Consider the following 12,321-nt stretch of genomic DNA (forward strand, 5'->3'; position numbering starts at 1 on the left):
ATAAATATAAGCAAAATACAAAATAAAGCATATAAAATGCAAGCATATGAAATATATATTATGAATTAATAAAATATAAAAAGGAGAATAAAGGTAATATATTTACCATTAATGTAAATTACTATATAAAATATTATTAATATTCTAAAATATTGGAGAGGGGTTATGCCTCCATTTTTCTCCTTTTTGTATATGAAATATGGGAAAAGCATGGCATCTCCCATTTTCTTCCAAAGCCCAAAGATGTCAAAAATCCAGGCAGCTCAGGAAGGGAAATGCAGTTTATTGAGGTTTCAGAGCTCATCTGCAAAGCACCCGCATTTCACATGGTTCCTTCTGTCTGAAGCAAAATGTCACCAAAGACCCAGTGGCTGGGAAAATTTGCTTTTCCTATGACATGTGGAACTTAAAAAATGAATGTCAACTTAGTCAACAAAAATTTTAAAGAAAATAAAATTGAGGGGAAAGATGAAAAACATTTAAACGGTGATTTTTTTCCCCCCCTCCCTTTGGAATCTCTGCTGCCTTGGGAGTTGAAATGGAAAAGTCTTGCTAGAAAGCCTGAACTTGTTATGGAAAAAGGGACAAAATAACCACGTTTGATGTCTGAAGAAGAGCTGGCATGGCTTGCCTGGCTATGCCAGTTCATTTTGGCCCCTGTCCCTGAGCTCTCCACCAGTTTCTCGGCAGTACAATGCATATGGTCTCTTTGGGACCATCTGTGCTTCTCCGCAGCACACAAACCATCAATCAGCTTAAAGCCACATTCCGAGACAACATAAGTTGATTTGAAGTATTTAAAAGGCTGGGGTGGATTAATACACACCAGGACTCCAACAGGAATACCTTCTACACTTCTTTCCAGCACGGAGGAGCACACTTCATTTAATTGGCGTCACTGGACACCAAGAAATGCCTATACCTTGCTATTCAATTTCTCAAAGCCCGATTCTCTTGACTAGATCTTTTGCTACAAGACAATCTGTGAAGCAGAGAACACCCAGAATATTTTATCAGCCAGGCTCTCTCCTGTTCCGTTCATTAGACGCTCTTTATAAAATGTGAGGGCACATGGATGTGGGCACGTGGATGTTGCTGGTTTTGTTTGCTCTTGGTCCTCGCTGAGGACAAAGCTGCCACTGAGCTCAGCGTTGCAGGATCAATCCCCCAGTCATTAACGCGTTGTAAAAACCGCTCTCACCCAGCCAATTGTCATGGGCCTGCCCACAATTGCCGGTTGTTTAACCTAAGAATTAGCTTAGCAATCACAACTGAAATTACATGAAAGACTGACGATGCGTAAGAATACTTCATCCTGAGTCATCAAGAGTCTTATGATGCTCTTAAGGGGTTTATAATTATTAACATCCAGGCAAGAGACTCTGAAATTTGATAAAGACTGGAATTTCCAGATGTGAAGGGGATTAGTTTTGATGAGAGGATAAGATTTATATTTTGTAAACTCCCTCTTTTTCCCCTTTTGTTTTACCAGTCCTTTTCTTCTTTCAACAGTCGCACGTAATCACCTTCGTACAACCACACACAAATTATGCTTTGCTACATTCATTCACATAAGTGAGTTTAATCAGTTGTCTCTTTTAATGAACTGTTAGCTGGAACACAGCTGAGCAGATGAATTATTTTTGTGTCAATTAAACAGTTAAATTAAGCTAAAAGCAACACGTCAGAATCAAATAACAAAGGCATGGAGATATTTAAAATCTAAACACTACTCAGTATTTTGCAAAATAAGTTTTCCACACTACCAAGGATTCTGGAGAGTCCTGGATTTACAGGATAATCCTGGTCTGGAGCTGGACTTTTGCCACATGTGCCTTTTTTTATTTGACAGTATAACCAAAGTTTAAATTTAGTTTCATTACATAGGTGCTGATGTGGTGTGACTAAGAAGTAAAGACTTTGTTTCATGTTTGCTGGCATAAGGGACATGGTAAAAAAGGATATGAGATCACAAGTTCCATGTGTTGACTTTCTTAGGAAAGCGAAACAAGAAGCAATTTTGATTTTTAGCATTTTATAACAACCCTCACCCGTCAATGAGGGTGTTCTGTTTAGTTTGGGATGGTGCAGAACAAAATATTAGCATAACAACAGGGGCCATTATGAAAAGAAAGTGCTTGTTGTGCAGTTCAAGCCCAGAGTATGGTGAGAAGGAACATATCAGGAAAGGAAAATCTCATATTGCAGGTCACATATGCACTTTTGGAGAACATTTAAGTGTTGCAGCTTCATATCAGAGGATTACTCAAAATATGGATGCTCCTTGGAGATAATCCAAATCTCCACCCTAACCAGATAGGTATGCTTCCTTCTCAGGAAATTTCAGTTAATCCAAGGGATTAGGACAGCTACTTCTTGAGGGATTGTGAATGTGATTTCTTTTAAGGATTTGAAACATGTTTGTTTCCTTACATGTTTTCTTTCTTTGTATTATATGACTCCCATATTTATTAAGATAAATCTGTGTTTCCATTCTCTTTGTTTGTGTAAAGGCATTCACCGTTTTTACAAAAAGTCATGGGTTTTTTTTTCAGTTTTTAACCTTCACAGGAAAAATCAAAATAATTAACTAGTACTTGACATTTATTGTGTTGTAATTACTCCCTTGTGTTGTTTTACTCTGTTTCATGTTGAAGATAAATAACAGGATCTCTTCTAAGAGACAAGATAAGGAAGAGGAAAAAGCTTGTTTTACAGAGAAAAATGATGAGGTGAAAAAGGGAAGGCAGTGGCCGTGTTAATTCACAGCAGTCTGCTGAAAACAGGATTGGAACCGTTATCTCACTCTACAGAGGTCACAGGTTTACCATTCTGTGACATAAATTTCAATTATTATAGACAGTGTCTCAACGTGAAAGCAGCAGTTGACCTGAGCTGAACCCACGTTAGACAAGAGGCTCATTACCAATAACACTTGGCAAATGGGAATTTTCCTGGAAGTGCAAACTGAAAAGTGGAGTTACACCCCCTCAGAGCAAACTCCTGCTCTGCTGGTGACTCTCTGCACAGGATTTGTGACTACTCAGAAGAGAGCAGCTCTCATCTCACTGCAGAGACAACTTATTGAGAAACTCACAGTTTTAAAAAAAAGCAATTCCTAGTACCACCTACAAAACTAAAGTTTAGTATCTTTTCTGATCATGAATCCTAAAAGCATTGAAGTTGATCCAGTGCCTTTCAAGTTAAGCTCAAGATTTCTACTGACTTCAGCGAGTCTGGATTGGGTTTAAATTTCTTATTCGCTCAGGGAAGTATTAGAACTGTCCAAGTAACTTCCATCAGGTTAAGCTGGATTAATGATCCAGTAGTCACTTACCATAAAATCATGGAAGAATTTTGGTTGGAAGGGACTTCTGGAGGTCACCTAGTTCAATTCCTGGCTCAAAGCAGGTCCAATGAGAAGTTGCTTAGCTTTTTGTCCAGCTGAATTATAGAATCATGGAGTATCCTGAGTTGGAAGGATCATGGAATCCAGATCCTGGCCCCATAGAGGACAACTCAAGGAATCCCACCCTGTGCCTGAGAGTGTTGCCCAAACACTCCTTGAACTCTGTCAGGCTGGTGCTGTGACCACTGCCCTGGGGAGCCTGTTCCAGTGCCAACCACAACCTGGGTAAAGAACCTTTTCCTAACATCCAACCCAACTATCTTTGAGAATGGAAATCTCCCCTGACTGGTCACCTGTTTTTGTGTTTCCCATCAGAATTTCCTGTGTTATAATTGGTGTTTGTCTCTTATCATTATGTATCTCTGAAAAGAATCTGTGATTGAAGGCAGCAATAAAACCTCCCCTCATCCTTCTCCTCTTATAGCTGAGCAAAGACAGTTCTCTAAGTCTCTCTCCACCTTGGTTGGCCTCCACTGCACTTTCTCCAGTACCTTCAAGAATTTACTTACCCAGGGCAGGTAACAGAAGGCTGCTTACAGAGTTTTAATTTAAATACCTGTGGCCAGGATCTCACCTGTTGCTGTGACATGTGAAACACTTTTTAACATCATTAAACATCCCACCCACGCAAAATAAACCATTATTGTCTTTTGTGACTCTCCTAAACATCTTTGGGTTGACACCTCTGCTACCACCCTTTTCTGCCTGATCCTGGGCAATGCAGGAAACATTTTTAGGTGCTAGTATTAGTTAGAGCAGTCTTGGAGCTTCTTTTTCTTAGTTTTGGATAGCAGAAAGGAACTCCTGGAGTCCAGATGCACAAACTTCCCTTCTCCCAATGTCAGCATGTCCTGTCCTTCACCTGGTTAAGAAACCACTCTGCTTTAATTCACTTCTCTGACATCCAGGAATTTTCCCAGATAATTAGATCTCTGTTTTACAGTGTTGCTGGAATGGGTGCTAATATTTAGTCACTTCACCTCCTTACCTGTTTATCTCCTTCAAATATGTGCTCTCTGAGCAGGACTATTGCCTCTGGATTTCGTTAGCTGAGATACACAGAAAAACCCCATCCCCAGCAGCCTATGCTTCTCGAGCTCCTTACATAATATCTTCATTAAAATGCCAATCACAGGGTGCTGCTAGGAGCCAGATCAGGCTGGGATCAGCTTTTTAGGCCATGTTCACTTTTGGACTTTTTGTCTGAGAAATTCCACAGGTTCACATGCTTGATTATGCAATTATTTTCTTGAATTCATTTAAAAAACTGTCCCTATGCTGAGTTCACAGACCCAAAGCTGATCTTCCATGTGATTTATATTCTGGCAGAAAAAGGTTAAGAAAGAAAAATCTGGATTTTTCTCTTAAAAAGGTTTGTTGGTAATGAAAAATCCCTGGTATTTTGTGTTTTGCTTTGGGAAGACCAGCAGAGGGGGCCTAAGCCAGACAGCAAACCCCATCCCAGATTTGTGCTGGAGTTGTGAACAATATCAGTGTAAAAAAAATCCAAAAAAAACCCCCACTTTATTTTAGTTCTCTATTAAAACTGAAGAAGAATACACTTATGAAAAGGAAAGGAAAGTCACTGTCTTAGGAAAACAGCACTATTAAGAAGCTGTCCAAAAATTAGTACTAATTATGAAGGAAAAATAAAATTGGCAATTAGGAAAGAAATTTTAATTATTTTAAGAAATTAAATTGTTCTGTCATTAGCTAACAGCTACTAAAGGACCAATTCCTTCAGTATTTTTTCATGGGTTTTGGAAGACATTCCCTCCACAACTCCTTACTCCTTAAGTTACCTCTGCCTCAGGAGATGGAGGAAGAAAAATTCTTTCAGTGCAGGATTTAAAGCAGACTCCCAGCTTATGGGGCCACCCCCATGGTGGAGTTTGTTTCTGCTGACTATTGCAGGTGCCCAGTGAGGCAAAACCCTGCAGAATAAGCCTTTTGGAAATACTTCTTTTCCTCCTCCTGCCCCTCACTCACAATATTCAATGTTGCAAGAGAGAAAGTTTTCCCTGTTTCCTTTGAGTAATCCTTTCAGTTCTAGTGCACTGAGAGAGCCCACATGGAAAGAAACCCTTCTAGATTCATCATAGCAGATTTAAATGGAAAAAATATTGTATATACACACATATGTAGAGATATATAAGTGTATAAAATTCCAGATGTGGAAAGGATGTAATGCAAATCTTTCCATTGAATTTGGTGACCTTGGAAAAAACACCCCAAGTTGATAGACACAAAACAGGGGTCTAAGGATCAGAACATAAACAACAATGATATTGTCTGCCTCTTCACCATGAGAAGATGGCTTATTCTGCAGCAAGAAAGCAAAAAGGCTGTTCCTTTAAAGCAAAACAGAATCAACAACTTCTATCTTGACTTCTTCTAATGTTTTACTTGAATAATCATAAAAAATTTTGTAGAAGTAATGTCACAAAAACAAAATGCTATTATCATCAAATGGGATTTTCTTCGATTTACCTGAACATGTTCTCTATTTCTGTTATTTAAATAAACACAGGTGATTTAATCACACCCCTAATGTAAACTAAAAAAAGTATGTTATGAATAGGAAATGGATAATATGACTCAAGGACTCTGGGTTCCATCACTGTCCCATCATAATAAACAAATCTTATCTTCATATAGATGGCACATCTCCTGCAAAAATGTTGAAGTTTTTCTGGATTTCTCTTTTTATTATTTCTCTAAGTGCTTTCAATGTCAATAAACAGGAAGAGAAGTCAAAATAGAGTGGTCTGGAGGATTGTGCAGGTCTCAGGCAGACCTGACCAGAGTTCACCCTTATGTGAAGGACACATCTGGATCACTTCAGTCACAATAAAATATCCAGTTAGGTTGGGGTGGGGGGAGACTTGATGTGCAGGAGTTCTTTGTCTGGAGGCAAATGTGTTCCTTTAAAAGTAGTGTGCCTCTTTTAAACAAATCCAGTTAATGCAGGTGTCAGTGAATGCTCACAGTGCACTTTGCAAACAAAACCCAAAGCTGAGCAGTTTATAATAAAATTGAAAAGTCATGGATGTGAAACTGGGAAGAAGGGCAAGGCCAAGTGGGGCTGCAGGTGGCTGGGATCACTGCAGAGTTTCACTGCTTCAAACATAAGTGTCACACCAGGTACAAGGTGGAAAATTGCTCTTGCTTCTTAAACTGAGGAAATTCTGCCCAGGGTATGCCAGAAAAAGTCATTGACCAACAACCAGGAATCATCTTCTGTGCCAGAAGATGCTCCTATTTTTGTCCTGGCTGTCTGAATAAGCATTGTCTTACTCCTGTGTATTTTATATTGCTATTTTGTATTTTTCTGTGATGCTCTGTTGTTAAGACATTTTTCTATATATTTTAAATTTTCTTTTTCTGAGGGAGCTAATAGTGAAGGTGTAAGGAGGGGAGAGGAGGAGAGAATGATTTACACACAGTTACACTTTGCTTAACTAAACAGCTGCAAAGACTTGTGTAATCACCTTTGCTCCATCTTTGCTAGCAAGTAAAGCAATCTTTGAGCTTTCTAGTACTGATGTCAGCTAGACTGACCTGGCTTGTGTGTGTAGCTGATGTCCCTCAGACATGCCCCACATTCCTGGGGACAGTGTTTGTGTGCAAAACCATACCAGGAACCTCAATAACAGATTGAAAGTATGGATGACCAGATGCCAATGTACAACTCCACACCCTAGCCCTGTTTCAATGACTGGTACAGATGCAGCTTACTCTGGCAAAAAAAGTTTAATGTCTCCAGTTTACCATCTACTTCTTTGGGAACCCTCTGTATTAAACTATGAAACAGTGGCTCACAGCTATATTTACTGTTATACAAATGAATAGAATACACAGTGTTTCATCTTGTCTTAATTGTTCAGTCTTGAGAAGGGAAGGCTTCAGGGAGTCCTTAGAGGACCTTCCAGTGCCTAAAGAGGCTCCAAGAGAGATGGAGAGGAACTTTGGGCAAGGGCCCAGAGTGATGGATAAAGGAGAATGGCTTTAAACTAACTGAGGTTAGATTAGAATTTAGGAAATTCTTCCCTTTGAGGGTGCTGAGACCCTGACACAGGTTGCCCAGAGTAGCTGTGGGTGTTCCATCCCTGTAAATCTTCCAAACTAGATTGGATGATGCTTGGAGCAACCTGGGACAGTGGAAGGTGTCCCTGCCCATAGGAGAGGGTTTGGAAATAGATGGTCTTTTAGGTCCTTTCCAAGCCAAACCATTTTATGATTCTATGATAATTAGAATTAGACTTCAAGTTTTAAGTTGATGGGACCTCACACACAAAAGTTTAACTAAGCAAAGTGAAATGAAATGGATGCAAGTCATAAGCAAAGCTAGGGAATGATTTGAAGGAACAAAAGATGGGAGTCTCTAAATTGCCTGAGAAAGGCAGCAGGCAGAAGGGGCTATGTGTGAAAAAACATGAAGGTGGAACAACATGCTGCTAAAAGCTGAAATGAGAGGCAATTAGGGGAGATAGGAACACAGAGGCTTAAGTGCTGAAAACCTCTGAGACTTGAACTCAAGAAGGTAACTTGGATGCAGAAAGCAGAGGAACTTGTGCTGTTTGTAAGCAAGAGGAAAAATTTAATTGATGTAGTGTCAGCAGAATTGTACCTTGAATCAACATCAGATCACAATGATTGCTGCATTTAAAGGGCTCAAACAGCTGCTTCTTACCCTCTTCTAGGATACAGCTTTAGGTTTTCAGTAAATACTGTTACAAAAGAGATGACACTTTCTGAAATAGTAATTTGTGGTTAAACAAGGTATAAAATAAAATCAATAGAAGGAAGGTATACATCCATTGTCTGATCTGACAGATGTATGTAAGTATTTTTGGCACTCTGTTACATTTACATGGGACTGTCTTTGCCTGGATGTGTGTTTATTTGTCTCCTCTTTAGGCAACACTAAACCCTACAGCACAGATAACATTCTGAAGCAAATAGGATGGAGACACGGTCTCACTTTTATGACAGATTCTTCCTAAAGTTTTGTTTTCCTAAACAAAGCAAAGAGCTTTTCTCCTTATAAAGTATTCTGTTTTGCTCATGGTGAAAGAGAAAATAGAGGAAGAGGGTGCTCTACTTACTGCTGTTCATTTTAGTGTTATTGTACTCTCATAAATAATTGAGTGAAGTAAGAGCGTTTTTCAAATCTATGTTTTACATAGACACTGAAATAATCTCAGATAATTGCTCTGGAGCTTTATTCACTCTAATGCAGATCAAAGAAATTGCATCACAGCACTGTGGAAAATACTCACACCCATGCTGTCACAGTATTATTAGCAGGGCTGACAGCAAGTCATGTGAGGCCCACCTGGTGAACATTCCAAGAGGAAACGCTTCACCCATAAATCTGTGCAAATTTACTCATTTTATAGAAACACAGAATGGTTTAGGTTGGAATGGACCTGAATGACCATCTCATTTCAACCTTCTACCATAGGCTGGGACACCTTCCACCAGACCAAGCTGGTCCAACCTGGACTGGAGTACTTCGAAAGCAGGGGCAGCCACAGCTTCTCTGGGCAACCTCACCATCCTCACAAGGAAGAATTTCTTCTTAATATCTAATCTAACCCTGCCCTCTTTCAGTTTAAAACTGTTGCCCCTTGTCCTGTCACTTCATCTGTTGTAACCTTTGTATTTCATAGAAGTCCCTTTAAACAGCTGCAATAAGGTCTCTCAGCCCACTATGTTCATGGTCCTCCTCTGAACTCCTCCAACAGGTCCACACCTTTTTTGTCCCAGAAACCCATAGTAGGACAGATACCTTCAGCTGAGGTCTCACCAGTGCAGAGTAGAGACAGAAAATGTGGGCTGCAAGATCACATTGCTGGCTCATGTCCAATTTTTCACCCATCAGTATCCCCAAGTCTTTCTCTGCAGGACAACGCTCAGTCCTTCCATCCCCCAGTTCTACTTCTGCACTAAGTCTCCTCAATACTTCACAGCTGGAGAAAAAAAAATATAGAGAGAGCAATCCAATCAAATTTATATTTCTGCCATATTACTTTAGAGACAGAAGGCAGCTTATCTTGCTTCTGTTTGCACTAAGTGTGTCAATATAATTCATGTAACTCTTGAGAATAAGGCTTGTTATCATATTATGTGCTGAGTTTAATTGACCTGTTATCTGCTGCCCCCGACACAGCACGGGAACCTCAGCAAGGCTCACGGAGGGTCTGGAGCAAGACTGTGACCTCCCACATTAGCAACTGCTTGTGATTTTGTTTTCTCAGCCTTGCCTCCAGCTTTGCATTGGCTCTTGCACTTCCCAGCTGCAGTTAAACACGTTGTGCAGATATCAGAATGTGTTTGCTGAACTCCAAAGCCATCTGCATCAGCCACAGGGCAAAGTGCAGCAGAGCTGTCATTCATGCTGCTGATGTTCAGGTTGACTTTGGTTGACTTTTAAAAGCTGTTAGCAGTGATGGCCTCCTCAGAAAGTGAAAATTAACTTCTCATGTGGAAACTAAGTTAAGGAGAAATTTTTCTTGGTCTTCCTTGAAAACTAAGATGTTGGTCAAATCCAAGGGCTCATTTATGATGTGATACTTTCAAAAATCATAGAATAGGCTTGAATAGAAAATTCTACAAGTGGAATCTTACCTATCATTAAGACGATATCAACAAGATGAGTTGATGCAGTACCACAATGAGTGTATTTACTTTTTATAAGCTGTAAAACTTCAAGAAAGGACATTACCTTGTAAAGGACATTTTATGTTTTGCAAGTGATCTCCTTCCCAAGCTGACACCAAGCAGGAATTTCATGGCTGTCTCAGGGCAGGACATAAAATCTCCACTGATGGAGACTGTGCAGGTGTACAAATGCACAAAAACTCCATGACTTAACCTTTTTTTAACAAGGGAAATATATTTCATTCAGTTTTGTTGTAAAAGAAGGGTTGAAGCACAGAGTTAACACATTAAATTCTCACCACTAACCAATCACAAGATGCTGGAATTTCATCATAAGATGCTTGTGAATTTCTCCCACTCATCTTTTCTGTGCTCAGCTCCAGCTGCTGCATTCCTGTGTCTTTGGGGATAGCTGGGAAAACCCACACTGGGAATACACTGTGCAGCTGCAGTTTACATCCTTTTCCATCTTTACACTGCCTGTTTGGGTGTGTTGTGGCACAGAGCTCCACGATTGTGTGTGCACCCCCTGCATTTAACCCAAGGAGGAAATGAGACCCAGAAAACACTTTAATTGACTTGTTATTTATTTATATTATTTATATTTTCTGTGACATTAAGGTTCCACTACACTGTGTATTGCACTAACACAGGATAAACAGTTCTCAAGTCAGTAAAAGAGGAGAAAACAGAATATATATAAAGAATATATTTTAATAATATATATAATAATATATTTATATATTAATAATATAAAGAATAGCTGTTATCTATAACTGTGTAACTATGAACAGCCATAGTTCTGTGACTTCCTTTATAAGCTTCAGAGGATTGTTTCTATTCTGAAATACCACAACCATTTTATTTAAAATTATTAGTTTGGACATGGTTGATGAGTGGGGCTATTTACAGAAACAAAATATGTTGATGGTGGATTTTTATTTTTCATCACCTTTCTCTTGTCATATAGATTAGGTTTGAACTGATTTGCTGAAAAATCAGTAAAAGCCCAAAGGTTCAAAGGTAGACCATGGCTGTGTTTTGCCTCAAAAAGCTGTAATGCAAATTTTATGGTAATTCTGGAGGTGATTCATGAAATTTTTGCTCACTGGTGGAGCTGGAACAGACTGAGCAGCTGCGTGTGGTAAAAAGAGCCATCCTGTGTTGCATCTGCTGACAGATCAGGGTCCTGAGCCTGTGAGATTTTTGGGAACAGGATGTATGTCCTGTCCCACATAAGCTCTGCATGCATTTGTGTTGTGTCTGGTGAGGTGCCAGGAATTACTGGCTCCTTACCCTTTTCATAGAATCATAGAACAGTTTGGGTTGAAAGGGACCTCAAAGACCATCTAGTTCCAGCCTTGCTGCCATGGGCAGGGACACCTTCCACTATCCCAGGTTGCTCCAAGCCCCATCCAGCCTGGCCTGGAGCACTTCCAGGGATGGGGCAGCCACAGCTTCTCTGGGCAGCCTGTGCCAGGGCCTCACCACCTTCACAGGGAAGAATTTCTTCCAAACCTACCCTCCTTTAGCTTAAGGACATTCCAGCTTGTCCTATCACCTTTTACAAAGTGTCTCTCCATCCTCCTTTTTGCACCTATACCTCGTCTCATTAAATCCTTTGGTACATCTAAGCAGTAAGAACAGAGTTTTTCACCTTTGCACACAAGCACTAATCAATCTGTCGTTAAGAACTGTACCTGAGTGATGTGATGACCAGAAATGATGCAGTCCCTGGTGTTTTTAGCACTTGTGGGTACCCACCACCTGGAATTTTGGAGGTCTGAAGCGTTGGCCAGAGTGGGTACATGTGAGAATTGGGCTCTCATTCCCAGGTGGGGAAGCAGGAGGCACGTCCAAGAGCAGCATTCCTGCAGGAACCTGGCCGGGAAAGGACGTGACCTGTCACAGGGGCCAGGGGTGGCTGCAGCTGGGCTGGAAACCCTCGGGGAGCTCCAGAGGGGAAAGGAATCGCCGGTGTCTCGTAGCCACGAGGCTCTCCAAGAAAACGGGCGCTGCTTTTTGTTCTCTGAGCAGTGTTCGGTCCCTGCACACCGAAGCCAAGCCCTGGACGCGGTCCCGCTGCCCGGGACGTGCGGTGGGCAGCGCTCTCCGCAGCGGGGAAAGGCCGGCCGGCCCCGTCTGCCCTGGGGGCGCGGCGAGGAGGGGAAACAAAGCGCTCCGCTCCCAGACACCGACCTTCACCCCCGGCCGCACGCTCGGCCTCTTCCCCACCGACCCCGCGC

General features: G+C 40.9%; 1 long non-coding RNA gene across 1 annotated transcript in view; it reads right to left on the reverse strand.

Annotated features, from left to right (window-relative positions):
* Positions 1-12,321, reverse strand: part of LOC117244565 — a 13,081-nt gene continuing 760 nt past the window's right edge. The window contains exons 2-3 of the long non-coding RNA XR_004497919.1: positions 11,776-11,956; positions 1-4,271 (exon numbers count right to left, since the gene is read on the reverse strand). This is a non-coding gene — a long non-coding RNA (uncharacterized LOC117244565). The remainder of the gene's footprint in view (positions 4,272-11,775; positions 11,957-12,321) is intronic.

Source organism: Parus major, chromosome 5 (assembly GCF_001522545.3).
Source record: "Parus major isolate Abel chromosome 5, Parus_major1.1, whole genome shotgun sequence".
NCBI classification, from domain to species: Eukaryota; Metazoa; Chordata; class Aves; order Passeriformes; family Paridae; genus Parus; species Parus major.